General features: G+C 43.0%; 1 long non-coding RNA gene across 1 annotated transcript in view; it reads right to left on the reverse strand.

Annotated features, from left to right (window-relative positions):
* LOC308608293 overlaps positions 1–11,443 on the reverse strand; it is a 37,671-nt gene extending 26,228 nt beyond the window's left edge. The window contains exon 1 of the long non-coding RNA XR_014014135.1: positions 11,334–11,443. This is a non-coding gene — a long non-coding RNA (uncharacterized lncRNA). The remainder of the gene's footprint in view (positions 1–11,333) is intronic.
* Between the last annotated feature and the right edge of the window lie 810 nt (positions 11,444–12,253).

A 12,253-nucleotide genomic window follows, 5' to 3' on the forward strand; every position in this document is an offset into this window, starting at 1 on the left:
TGGCAGGCCAGAGACCCAACGAAGAATTTCAATTCAAGTCCCAAGGCAGTGGGCTGGCAGAATTCCCTCTTGTTCCAGAGCTCAAGTTTTTGTTCTGTGCAGGCCTTCAACTGACTAGACGAGGCCCACTCCCATTATGGAAATAATCTGCTTTACTCAAATTCACCAATTTAAATGTTCATCTCCACCAAAAAACACTTTCACAGAAACATCCAGAATAAGGTTGGACCAAATATCTGGGTGCCCCATGGCCCAGCCAATCGACACATAAAATTCACCAGTGCACTGTGTTTCTCTACAAAAACCCATTCCAGTTCCTGCCTGGTTTCCCCCATCCTGACAGTCAAGTAGTGTTAAGTGAGTTGATTTTGAAAACAACTTTTGAGATTCTAACATCAAAGGTGCTATATAATTACCCAGGGTTTCTATTTCCTTCTTCTCCACTCCTTACCCCCCCCTTTTCCTTCCTTCATCTTCTCCTCCCCGCCCCCACACTTTTTCTGGGAAAAGAAAGGTGTTAGAGAGGGAGAGAGAGAGAGAGAGAGAGAAGTTTCAACAGCCATAGCTTTGCAATGTGATACTGCAGCACGCTGCAGCACTGTGATGCCAGAGGCAAGTGAATCTAAAAGACAAATTCCAGTTTCAGTGAATACACTAAGTAATAAATCAGCACTCACCTATCTTAGAACTTTGATGTCTTTATACGCCCTTTTCTTCTTACTGCTCAGATAGGTAACTTTCAAAATGGAACAGTTTGAAGAACTAAAGTTCGGCTCCCAATTTCCCATGAGTAAAGCTAAAAACCCATTCACATATGATTATTTATATCACAGCCTTATTGCAAAGGGCGACTATTGGATCTCAGGCAGCTACAACCACTACCTTCTGAGTCCCCTCCTCGAGCAGAATATGTGCCTGTTCAGATACAGAGAAGAAGTGGCGTTCTATTCTCCACGAGGAAAGTCGCAGGCCTGGAATGACACGTACAGGAAGAAGGCTACCTATTGGAGCATCTGTGCTAAGTTCCCGTGACCAGCCTGCCCTAGTTATCATCATATTTCAGAACGAATACTCCAGTTGAAAAGGCAAAAGATAATTCCTTAATATCAAATCAAACTAAAAGTACTAATTGCTAATTGCTACATAAGTAAGTTACGGTAAGTTGCTAAAAAACAAGGTTGACAACTTTCAAAAAAAAAAAAAAAAACCCTTTCAAAATGAATGTTTGTTCAAAATCACCAAAACCCAGAAAGAAACTAAATGTCCGTCAATTGATGAGTGGGTAAACAAATGGGGTATATCCATATAATGGAATACTATTCAGCATTAAAAAAAACATACTACTACATGGAACAACATGGATGAGTATCAAAAGCATTATGCTACGTGAAAGAAGCCAGACTCAAAATGCGACATACTATATGACTCCACCAGTATGGTTTTCTGGAAAAGGCAACACTATAAGGACAGAAATTAGGTCAGTGATTGCCAGGGGCCAGGAATGGCAGGATGGGGCTGACCACAAAGGGGCACGAGGGAACTTTGAGCGGGTGACAGAACTACTATATCTTGAAATGTTAAGAAAATCCCTCATAAGGAAGAGAAAATACATTACAATACTGTACTGTATTTACCGATATTTCTAGGCTACACGGTTCATCTCCAAGTTTTTTCAAGTTGTTGCAAATCTCCAAAAATTTTTCCAATATATTTATTGAAAAAAGTTCACATGTAAGTAGACCAGTGTCGTTCCAACCTGTATCATTCAAGGGTCAACCGTATACTCCTCACAATGGCTAAAACTTACCATGTCCACACTGTGTTAGGTGCTTTCCATATATTATTTCATTTACTATTAAAAACAGCCCTATGAGGAAGATACTGTTAGCACGCCCATTTTTCAGATAAGGATAGAGACCTACACAAGTTATTGAACTTGCTGAAGGGCACTCAGCAATTTAGAGGGAAGAGCTGATATTCAGACCCATGCTAGGGCATTGCCAAAGCTGGAGTTCCCACCCGCTAAGCAAATACTCCTCCATCCTTGTAAAGCCAAGTCATGTCTTTCAGAAGTAACAGGCTTCTCTAAACATTGCCTTCCATCTTTCAAAAATATGCAGGATATATGATTAGAGCCATGGGATTCTGTGAAAGGACTGTGGCATCACACAAGCCCAGATTCAAAGACTAGCTCAGCAGCATTATGGTCATGTGAACTTGAATAAGTTGCTTGCCCTCCCCAACTCCATCCACTGTAAAATTGGAATAAAAATGCTTACCTTGTAGAATTATTTTAGAGATTGAATGTGATATATGTATGAAAGCAACTCAGTAAAAGGTACTTTTTCTCCAAAGAATAATTCCCCCAAAGCCTAATTATTTGGTACTCCTAGTCATTGTAAATTGACATGAAAAAGCAACCAAACATTATTTTTCAAACTTTTAGAGGTTTTAGAATGCCTGAAATCCTGGTGTACTTATAGTCGAAATTCAATCCAAGACTGGTTGAATTCACAGATGCGGAACCCGCAGATACAGAGAGCTGATGGTACGACCGGGTTTTATATAAGAGACTTGAGCATCTGTGGATTTTGGTATCCGTGGTAGTCCTGGAACCAATCCCCCATAACTAGTAAGGGGTGACTGTATTGAGCTGTGTACTGGTTGTGAAGGAGGGAACAAAATTAGTATTGCCTTGTGAGTGACCACTGCTGTTTTCAAGATAGACCTACTAGAACAAAACCATCAAGGTTAATATTGGACAAACCTTCCCCCTGCCCATTCCCCCCTCCCAATCCTGCCCTTGCATAAAATTTTTTCATCCATCCCTACAAAATCTGGAGTCTTACTTGTTTCAGGTGCTACATCTCTTGAAAGACATAAATGAATTGGAAATCATCACAGGTTCAAAGAAGGCTGGAGTTAGAGCTGATTTGCGTCTCTTTAGTTTCATGTCATGCAGGCATCTCTTCCATATCTTGATTAACCATTGAACACAAGCCCTTACATCTGACTAGTGTTAGGAGCATGCTCACCAGTTACAATGCAATCCCTTCCATTTTTAAACTTATGGAGCTTCCCTATAATTTAACCTCACTAGTCCTAGCTTTCATATGAACAAAGTCCCACTTCCACATTACCTCCCAACCCGTATAGATAAAAAGAGAATCCCGTTGCTCACTCTCATCCTCTTTTCTGGGTGATACAGCTTCCAGCCTTTTAAACTGTTTCTTATCAACAGTGTCCAGACTCTTGGCTCTGCTAGAACGTCAGCTCTGCCCAGGATGCCATCACCCAAAGCTGCAATGAGTCTAAGATTGTACTGACTTTTTTTGATAACACAACACCTTGTTGTTGGCTTAACCCTGAGCTTGTGATGATAGAAACTGCATAAGGAAAAGATGAGGTCCCTGGCTCGGAAAAGTGGTGATGAGAACCAAGTATACGTGGTGGGTTTGACCAGGGCAGCAAATGCTGACCTTATTAGTACCCTGAAGGTCAATCATGCTGCCTGTGGCAGGACAAGCCTGTGAGGTTGTACAGTAGATAAAACCCAGAAGGCCAGTGAGTTAATTCAGAATGAGCAATGACTGCTTCAGGAGCCAGATACGCTCAGATTCAGCACAATTTACTTCCCTTCTTTTACCCAAAGATACCATAACATGTTCAGTCAAACACCTCCATGACGTCTGTAGATGCTCTAAAGACTGCAGAGTCTTCATCTATCAGCATGATAACCCACTGAATCCCCTTCCTGCTGCTTCATATTGAGATAACCAGCTTCCACGGTCATAACAGGTGTGTCCTTGTGCGTACAGATGCAATAAAAGTGATCCAGGTGGGGAATAAACTCAGCAAGAAGACAGATTAAATATTTTCTTGACAAAGATTGACAGGGAAAAACCATTAAAGACTCTAAAATGCAGTGTATGGCTCTTGCTAGATGCAAAGCTCCCTCCTACAGAACAAGTCTAAATTGGGATATCTGGCCTTTGGCCTCTCCCTGTCAAGGCAAGAGCAAGAGAGAAAACTCTAAAATGGTTAAGAACAATGAACGGAGGCTTGGAGGTGGCATCAAGGGGACCAGTAGAAATGGTCGAGTAGTTTGGAGTTTGGAGTGGATTGGATTAAGAGGGTAAAGGACACGGTGGGGGGAGTGGGGGAAATGACCTAAAGATGAACTCTGGAGAATGAACAGAATTCAGACTGGGGGAGGGTGGTATGAAAGAACTGTCTGGGTAGAACAATTAGAACTGATTAGAATAGAAAATATGGAAGGAAAAACTCATTGGTAGGGTAAACGCATTCCATCGATGATGACAGATTTAAGGGGACATGTCTAGGACGAACTTGCGTACTGAAACTTAGGGCAAGACCAAGAGAGATTTAAAAAAAAAAGCTTGCAGGGACTTCCCTGCTGGCACAGTGGTTAAGAATCCACCTGCCAGCGGCTTCCCTGGTGGCGCAGTGGTTAAGAATCCGCCTGCCAATGCAGGGGACACAGGTTAGAGCCCTGGCCCAGGAAGATCCCACATGCCGCAGAGTAACTAAGCCCGTGCGCCACAACTACTGAGCCTGTGCTCTAGAGTCCGAGCGCCACAACTACTGGGCCCATGTGCTGCAACTACTGAAGCCTGCGCGTCTAGAGCCTGTGCTCTGCAACAAGAGAAGCCACCGCAATGAGAAGCCCGCGCACCGCAACGAAGAGTAGCCCCGCTCGCCACAACTAGAGAAAGCCCGCGCGCAGCAACGAAGACCCAACGCAGCCAAAACTAAAATAATTTTATTTTAATTTTAAATAAATAAATTAATTTTTTTTAAACAGCTTGCAGAAGTAGTGAAAGAATATGAAGAGCTTCCCTGGAGCCCAAAGGGGACATAGGATCACCTTTTGGAGATAGAAAATGAGAGCATTTGGAGAAAGTAAAATAAAGTATTACTTTGCAAAGTAGTTGGAAACCTTATTGAACTTGATAACCTTGAAAGATACAGACTAAATGTATATACATTCAAAAGTGTGACTACAAACTCACAGTTTATACACACATCATAGGTCATTAAGAGGAACTAGGCATGTGTCTGTATCCTGAACAGAGGGTTAGCATCACAAAGGGCAATCATGTCTTTTCTTAAAACACAATATCTTGGGACATTCCTGGTGGTCCAGTGGTTAAGACTCTGTGCTTCCAATGCAGCGGGTGTGGGTTCAATCCCTGGTTGGGGAACTAAGGTCCCACATGATGCGTGGCCAAAAAAAACCCCCATCTTTTCTAAAGTAACATAGGCTACTCTCCAATGACATGACCCAGTGTAGCCAGTCTTGAGTTAAATCTTAGACTGGGGATTCCATGACACACAGATAACATTTCTGAACAGAACCATCTTCTGATGGCCTAGACCCCAAAAGACAGTCCCTTGCTCCTTAAAAGATGTCCAGTTTCCTTTGAAGTAGTTTGTGTGTCAGGAAGAACTGACCTTATTTTCTCTCTTGACTCTCTTGTACTTTCTGGTCTGTACATTTCTAGATATTCCTCCAGCCCTTGGAAATACTTAAATAATGGAATTTGGGATAAGTGTTGAGAAGATCCTTCTGTTTTACAGTAACTTTGGTTAAAAATGAGAGTGCTATTAATATGCTGTTTTTAGAGACAATTTATTTTTGTATGTATTATATCACGTCAGACTATCTCAATTTTAGTCATTAGCTTGCTCTTTCTATACCACAGAGAGCCCGGGAGCTGTTGCTATATATTACTAACAACAAGTTTCAATGTCACTCCTGAGTTTCTATTCCACAGAAAAAAATAGATCCAACTTTTTTAAACACTTGTTTTATAAAGTGAGGGGTTTTGGTGAGGAGGAGATAGGTGTCTCTTACCAACATTTTGTTTAAAAACATATTTAAATTCCATTAGAACCAGAAAGCACAATTTTTATCATGATTCCTTTCTTCTAATAGAGAAACAGAAATAAACAACTTGGGGCCTTTGATATTGTGTTTAACTGGCAACACATTTAAATTTTTTACAAAAGCGTAAACTGAAAAATTGTGTGTGTGTGACGGGGAGGGCAGTGAAGCAGACATTGGCATGAAGAACAGTGTCTGGTCGCCATGGCTTAGGGAAAAAGGAAATGCCCAAAAGGCTTTGAGGAGAAGCAAATTTGCCTTATACCTAGCGTAGCCAAAAGGAGGTCTGGTGTAAAAAATAAAAGGACAAGGCACTGCCTACATTCGAGACCCTAATTTCGGCCAGGTGACTTAACTTGTTGTCTGCCCTGGGTGTAAAGTAAATTGTTTCTTTGCCTGGCGTTATGTCTCATTTCTGAACCTACAGGCTCAACACAATAGCATGGAAGAGGTTAAGGCAATGAAGCTCAGCAGAAACCTCCAGCTTGGCCACTTTTGGAGCTGCGAGGATATTGGAGCTAATGACTCAGAACCGTGTTGAACTCTCTCAGGGGTTCGTGTCTCCATGGCTTGCCCTGTGTTTGGCACAGATAATCAAGCATTGGCTGGAATAAACATTATGATAATATGGCAGGGAAGTCTCACATCTATCCTAGTGAGTGCCCTGACGGTGGGCTGGAGACAGAATACTCAGTTGGCAGGTGCTCTGATGTGGATTTTAACGGCTCTATAAATGATTAAAGTGGACATATTCCTAAGTAGAAAAATCATAGATAAAATTCAAGATTTTTTTATTTTCTCTTTTCCTTTCTCTTTTTATTTTTTCTTTGTCTGTCTGTCTCTGGGTCTTCATCTCTTTTCTCTTTCTTTTCTCTCTTTCTTTCTTTTTCTTTCTTTCCTCCCTTCCTTCCATCCTTCCTTCCTTCCATCCTTGTTGACCTTACCTTTCCTCCTTTTCTTTCTTTTTCATTTTTTTTTTCTCTTTACTATTGAGGAAGCACCATGGGGATCATTCATATTATTGAACTTTAAACCTGGAAGGGACCTCAGCAATTATGTTCTCAAATCCTTCCATTTGTGGTATAGTCAAGAGATCTGGAATAAAAAGGCCTGGATTTTAGTCTAAGTTTTACCACCTATCAGGTGTATATTCTGGGTAAATACACAATCTTCTTGAAGCCCAGTTTTCTCATCTGTAAACTACAACTGCTAGCTGGGGACAAGATCTAACTCTCCTGCCTCTCAGCCCGGTGTTCCTTGTGTTAACTCTACAATCCTACTGGCTCCTTCCTATTTGTCAGCCAGGTGTCTTCCCCGCAGACCCCTAAACCATCTCCTTTGCATTGTCTGTGTTCCCTTCATACACATCCCTGTGATACCAGAGGACAGCAACTCATGCCAGAAAAGGCACTGGAGGAATTTAGTCTTCTAAGTTCACACCAATAAATCTCCTGATCCTCCAACAGTATGAAATTAAACCACAACAGAACAGATACACTTTCTCACATCCTGCTTCTGTCTCATGTCCCACCCTCCATGTCAACCCTTATCCTTGCAAACTCGGCAACAAAGTTCCATTCAAAAGGAAGATTTCTTTGACTCCCTAGATGATGGAGTTCTCCTGCACTGTGACCTTACAAAGCACCGTCCGTTCAGAGCACCTGTCACAATTTGTCATCAGAAGTGCATGGTCCTTAGGGCCTCCCTGGTGGCGCAGTGGTTGAGAGTCCGCCTGCCGATGCAGGGGATACGGGTTCGTGCCCCGGTCTGGGAGGATCCCATATGCCGCGGAGCGGCTGGGCCCGTGAGCCATGGCCGCTGGGCCTGCGCGTCCGGAGCCTGTGCTCCACAACGGGAGAGGCCACAACAGTGAGAGGCCCGCATACCGCAAAAAGAAAAAAAAAAAAAAAAAAAAAAAAAAAAAAAAAAAAAGAAGTGCATGGTCCTGTTTGGCTCTGTCACTGCTTACCCCTCTCCCCTCCATTATACTGTCCGATTCAGAAAGTCAGAAAGCATATCTGTTTGGCTCATTGCTGTTATCATCAGGGGCTTGCTTAGCGCCTAGTACAAGGTGTGTCGTCAAAAAAAAAAAAAAAAAAAAAGCGGGGCTTCCCTGGTGGCGCAGTGGTTGAGAATCTGCCTGCCAGTGCAGGAGACACGGGTTCAAGCCCTGGTCCAGGAAGATCTCACATGCCGCGGAACAACTAGGCCCGTGAGTCACAACTACTGAGCCTGCGCATCTGGAGCCTGTGCCCCGCAACAAGAGAGGCCACGACAGTGAGAGGCCCGCGCACCGCGATGAGGAGTGGCCCCCGCTTTCTGCAACTAGAGAAAGCCCTCGCACAGAAACGAAGACCCAACACAGCCATAAATAAATAAATAAATAAATAAATAAATAATCCTTCCCTCTACTTTAAAAAAAAAAGAAGCTCGCCAATTGAGTAAATGAATGGATTTAGCTTTCTGATGCATGCTCTAACAATGCCCATCAATTATTGAGAGTGCATGCCAGGTGCTATAGACTGATTGTTTGGGTCCCCCCAAAATTCATGTATTGAAACCCAACCCCCAAGGTGATAGTACCAGGAGATGGGGGGGTCTTTGGGGATGATTAGGTCATGAAGGTGGAGCCCTCATGAATGGGATTCGTGCCTTTATAGAAGAGCCCCCAGAGAGCTCCCTCACCCCTTCCACCATGTGAGGAGAGTGCAAAAAGACAGCCTTCTATGACCCAGGAAGTGAGCTATCACCAGACTCTGAATCTGCCAGTGTCTTGATCTCAAACTTCCCAGATTCCAGAACGGTGAGAAATGTTTTCTGCTTATAAGTCACTGATCTATGGTACTTAGTTATAGCAGCCTGAATGGACTAAGACACCAGGTTCTGAACTAGGCAATTTACATAACTTAGCTTACTAATTTTCAAAACAACCTCCCGGGACTTCCCTGGTGGCGCAGTGGTTGAGAGTCTGCCTGCCAATGCAGGGGACACGGGTTCGTGCCCCAGTCCGGGAAGATCCCACATGCCGCGGAGCGGCTGGGCCCGTGAGCCATGGCCGCTGAGCCTGCGCGTCCGGAGCCTGTGCTCCGCAACGGGAGAGGCCACAACGGTGAGGCCCACATACTGCAAAAAAAAAAAAAATACAACCTCCCGAGGAAGGTATCACCAATTATGTTTTAGAGACAAGGAAATTGAAGCCAGCGAAAATGCCAAGAAGGGACATCCAACACAGCTTCCACAGTCAGGAAAGCTTTTCCAAAGGTGACAGTGATGACACCTCACTTAATTCCTTCCAGGTCCTGCTAAAACCAAATTAAAGTGATGACCTTATTTGGCGACTTAGCATTTCAATAGGGAGAGAGAGAGAGATAGACAGACCGAAAGATGAATTAATATCTCACAATATGATCACACAACTGATATTCATCAAGGCTCTATTAGCTATGGAAAATGTCAATAAATTTGAGAAACAACCACCTAGAATACATCTGGGCTAAGCTGGTTGAACATGGAAGGTATGAGGATTTTTTCTTTTGCTTCTCCTCCCTCCCCCAAGTATAGCCCCTTGGAAACCAAGGACTGTCCCCTTCTGGCTCTCTTCAGATACTGATTCCAATCTGTCAAGCACAGGGTTAGCTGAATTTCAGCCCCAAAGACGTGGATCTCTTTATTATTATCTCCTCTGTCATACAAGAGCATTGTAACGCCTGTTCTTTAACTGAATTACAAACAAAGCACCACTGTGCCCTGCTAGGAAGAGTCGCATTTATTTTCATTCTGGACACTTGCTCTGTGGGATCACACGCCAGTGAATGCTGTTGTCATCCCCACTTAGACTTAGTCAGCTGAGTTGGAAGAGATGTTGTGTTTGTTTTATTTATTTATTGTTTTAAGAAAAGAGATTAGTGAATACATGTCTGTTTGAAAGCAAATTCCTTTTTGAGCAAAACACCAGCTTGGAGCCCTGGTAATGAGTCCTCTCTCTCGTCATCTGGTGAGCCCTGACCTACGGGTGAGAGTGTTAGATACTAAAAGGTTTATTTAAAGGAGAATCAGATATAAAACTCTACAATTCCCTCATCTCACAAATGCACAGTTTTCTTTTCCTTTTATGCTCTTGTGTTACATCTTTTGGGAAGCTGTTTTCTCATTCAAACCACCCCTACTGGGCAGGCATGTCTGGAAGAGCTGCAGGTGTCCCCTGGCCAATGCTCACAAAGCCTACTTGTTAATCAGCCCTGTCACGTGTCTTTTGACCCCCTTCCTACCCGGCTCTCTCCACATCTTTCCCAGCCAACCACCATTGCTACTTCTAAAAGGGAAAAAACAGAACGGCCAGTCAAAAGAGCTATTATCATAAAGATTCCTTAACAAGGCCTGGGGCTTTCCAGTAAATTAGCTCAAGCTTTTGCTCTCTCTTCTAGCTATGATGCCCCCCTTTCCCCATTCACTGGTCACTGCAAAGCTTGTTGAATCTGCTACATTCTGTGGTCACTGGATACTCCACCAAGTGTCCCTCCAGGAGCCTCTCGGCCACCATCATTATATGCCAGCACCAGGCAGGAGTGTGCGGATCATCCCGACTCCACAAAGTGCAGCACTGGTGACACTGCATGCGACACTATCTGGGAGTTTTACACAGAGGATTTGGAAGACCAAATTAATCGTGTTTTTTTCCCTCCCATCTTCTATACTTGATTATTAACTGGTCTGCCTAGGCAAGTCCTTCCCCTACTACTTGACAGAGATACAAAATGAGAATGTTAATACTGTGACATTATGACTTGGGAAGAGGTAATTTACTAATAAGAGTCAGTGTTTGTAGAAGGTGCAGAGGTTGGCATAGATAGATACTCTGTGTCAATTATGTACCGTGGACCTGAAATTGAAGGAGGCTACAGGGTACCTGCAGGTCCTCCTACAGGGGAGGTTTATTTGCTCCCCCATGTCACCCCACCCCACCCCATGCAGAAACCAAGCAACGTATGTCTCTGGACTGAGTGCATGCACTCAGAAACCTGAAAGGAGAAAGCAAGTTAAAGTCTTTTTTTGGTTTCACCATGTGGTGTACCGCAGAGAGAAATAAGACCTCTCTCCAGCGTCCCTTGTGCTGTATTAAAATGGGATTTTACTCCTGCAAAGGGCCAAGGCTGTTTATTGGTAAAATGCTCTGTGTCCAAAAATTGTCTTGAGATCCTTTTGTGGTATATTTTCTATGAACAGCTAAGGAAAAAAAAAAAAAAGAAGGGAAAGAGAAAAGGCCACCTCACTTCAAGGGTGACTAAGCAAAGGAAACAGTTTTTCAACAGGTTTAGACAACTTCACAACAGATGGCAAATGACATGCTCTTTTTAGATAAATAGAAACCTTTTATTCTACCATTGAAAAAATCCTCAGGAAAACTTGATTTAGAACACCGGCTTACCTTTGTAAGTGAAAACCTCTAAGATATGGTCCATGGGATGACATCCTTATGGCTGGGTTTTGGCAACTGATAACTAGGTCTCAGAGGTCAGGTTACACAGAAGGCTTCCTGTCAAAATCAACAACAACACAGAGGTCAGGACACTCGGGAAGCCTACTGACCTAGTAAAACCAAACCCGAAGCTGCCTTGGGAAAGACAAGGGGGAAGCAACTGTTGAACCACAGTAAAGCATGTGATGTTTTCTCAACCCTGACCTGATTTTTATCAGGCAGCAATCAGCCTGGAGTTTCTGTGATGTTAGAGAATTATGGATCCATCTATCTGCTACAGGAGTTTAAACCTGATGGCCTTCTGAATGACTAAGGCTCATTGACCTAAAGATACGTGAGATTTCTCAGACCTGCTTCATCTTTCACACACAGGCAGTTCTCTCACAGAGACATGGGTGATCTCTCTAATTGTGATAAAATATATGTAACATAAAATTTACCATTTTAACTTTTTTTAAGTGTGCGATTCCATGGCATTAAGGACATTCACATTGTTGTACAACCATCACCACCATCCATCTCCAGAACTTCATCTTCCCAAACTGAAACTGTATCCATTAAACAATAATTCCCCACTCCCCCTTCCCAAAAGCCCTGGCAACCACCCTTCTCCTTTCGGTCCCTATGACTTTGACTGCTCTAGGTACCTAGGTGAAGTCAAACAGCAATTGTCCTCTTGGTTTACTTCATTAGGCATAATGCCCTCGAGGTTTATCCATGTTGTAGCATGTGTCAGAATTTCCTTCCTTTTTAAGGCTGAATACTATTCCATCTTTCTCTTTATACACAACTTTACTGAGGTATAATTTATATACGATAAAGTGCAACAATTTTTAGCGTGCTATTCAATAATTTTTAGTAAACTTGTC

This window comes from Mesoplodon bidens (genome assembly GCF_964165515.1).
Source record: "Mesoplodon bidens genome assembly, chromosome: 20".
Classification (NCBI taxonomy): Eukaryota; Metazoa; Chordata; class Mammalia; order Artiodactyla; family Ziphiidae; genus Mesoplodon; species Mesoplodon bidens.